Source organism: Penaeus chinensis, chromosome 22, assembly GCF_019202785.1.
Source record: "Penaeus chinensis breed Huanghai No. 1 chromosome 22, ASM1920278v2, whole genome shotgun sequence".
In the NCBI taxonomy this organism is placed as follows: Eukaryota; Metazoa; Arthropoda; class Malacostraca; order Decapoda; family Penaeidae; genus Penaeus; species Penaeus chinensis.
This window is the reverse complement of record NC_061840.1, coordinates 24,002,654-24,005,153: the sequence shown is the minus strand read 5'-3', so window position 1 is coordinate 24,005,153 and position 2,500 is coordinate 24,002,654. Positions and strand designations below refer to the sequence as shown.

At 26.7% G+C, this 2,500-nt stretch overlaps 1 protein-coding gene across 6 annotated transcripts in view; it reads right to left on the bottom strand.

Moving 5' to 3' along the window:
* LOC125036903 (Kv channel-interacting protein 1-like) overlaps positions 1-2,500 on the bottom strand; it is a 611,228-nt gene that overhangs the window by 272,450 nt on the left and 336,278 nt on the right. The gene's annotated exons all lie outside the window — the stretch shown is intronic.

The window sequence follows — 2,500 nt, the reverse complement described above, 5'->3', positions numbered from 1 at the left end:
GAAAATACTGTAAAGGAAAACGGGATTATTTTTCTGCTCATGTGTTCCGTTGTCCACACAAATTGGTTATTTTGATAATATATATCCCAGTGATATCTAAAATAATAATAATAGTAATAAAATGCAAGATACAGATAATAAACAAAATATGCATAGAGATTATTGTCAGATTGATGAATTTACCAGTGATTCACAGATTCAAACTTTCCATATGTATTGTAAATGGATTCTGAAACCTGAAAATAAAACAGATATTTATAACACATACGAGCAATCATCACCAAAACAACCAACTTCATTTTCTTAAGTTACATTTCCTTCCTGTAAATCTTACCTTATTTTTCTTCTTATTTCCTTGGTATTCAAAAGTGCAATCCGTCCACATCATGCAAACAAAATTATGTGCAACAAATCAACATGAAACCTTAAATCTAAAAAAAAATTACATTACATCAATTCACACTGGTCTCGAACTTACCATACCACTGACAATGTTACGAAATGGGTTGAGTATATAATTATCTATAAACCTTAATTCCTTTACAGTTATTGTCTGTGTTCTTCTTCCTTCAAGAAAAGATGCCATACGCTTTCCTGTCTAATTCCTGTCTACTTTAATTTTCATCTTTCTTTCTCCTATTTCTTCATTACTCTTCCCCTATTCCATACTGTTTATATTTTATTTTATTTGTTTTTCCCTAAATACCAACCTCTTAACCGAAACTTAAAGTTGACTTTTAAACACGGCATATTCTTATTATTACAATATGTTTAATGATTCTAGAAATAAACATATCTAATATTTAGACCGTTAGTTATACTTCGTGTATTATACTTAAAAAACGCTCCTAATTTCAGTGATTATATATTTATTTATGTTAATTAATCATGGACTGGCTAATCTTATATATATATATATATATATATATATATATATATATATATATATATATATATATATGTATATATGTGTATATATATACACATATATATATATATATATATATATATATATATATATATATACATATATATATATATATATAAATAAATATATATATATATATATATTTATATATATATATATATATATATATATATATATATATATATATATATATATATATATATATATATATATGTATATATGTGTATATATATACATATATATATATATATATATATATATATATATATATATATATATATATATATATATATAAATATATATATATATATATATATATATATATATATATATATATATATATATATATATATATATATATATATATAGGATATACATGATCTCAGTTTTCAGTTTTAGAAATAATGGTCATAAACATTTTCTCAATTGTACTTTACTAAACCTACATATGTAAGTGTATCTAATACATTTTTAGAACTACTAATTATCATTACATAGTGTGAATATCCAACTGCGTGCAGAATACACTATTTCAAATCATTTTCCATTTTTTGGCTAGTGGCAAAGCTTTCTACAGTCAAATTCTCACTCCTTTGTTTCATTCTCATTGATTTACTCACCAGTCTTTTCGCCCTGTAATTCTGAAATGCAATATAATTTTTTTTTTTAGTACAGTGGCCAATTTATATCCTGTTTTAAAGGCCAAACGAGATTTCTTGCTTCTCTGTCCACTTTTTTCTCTTTTTTTTTCCCCTCCACACTTTCTTTTAATTCTTTCATCTTTGCTGTTATTAACTTTTTTTTCTTACTCTGTAGAAATATTTTTTACAAGACAATAAAAATGAAGGGCTCGTAAACAGGTTGAATTAACATGCTCTCTGAAGAAACGTACTCAACTTATTTATACAAAAGAAACAAATATAATCATATATATATATATATATATATATATATATATATATATATATATATATATGTATACATAAATTTCCCATAACAGTACAGGTACACCACCCCTATTCCGGCACCTTTAGTCCCTCATCCTTGTCCTTTCTACTTGACCAGCGATTCAACTCTCCACCCTTGAACCCCTACTTCTGCACCTCGTGGATCTCGGGAGCATCATGACAACAACAAACACGGACTGTGCTTAGAAGCCCAAACATTGAGTAAGTAGTGGTATTAGAAGTCTTAGAAACCATACGTAGGGGTCAATGTGAACAAACTAGGATTAGCCTTACGTAGTATTCCCGGAGCTATACAAACTGCTGCAGTATAAAGTTATGAACAATTAACCCAGAAATGGCCTAAGAATTCAAATGATTTGATTCCAGATGTCTATAAGCAGGCCTGACTTTGTAATATTACAGGGCAATAGTGTCCCTCAGTTAGTTTATCCGGACTCCCCTTAGATGAATGGCGATGGGAGTGAAAGGCAAATCATTCTACATTTTGTTTATATAAATGTAAATTAGGTCTAGTTTTGTCATCTTTGCTCATTTTACTTATTTGATTATCTATCCTTTTATTATTATTATTTGTATTAGTATTAGCTTTTTATGACATCAGAAG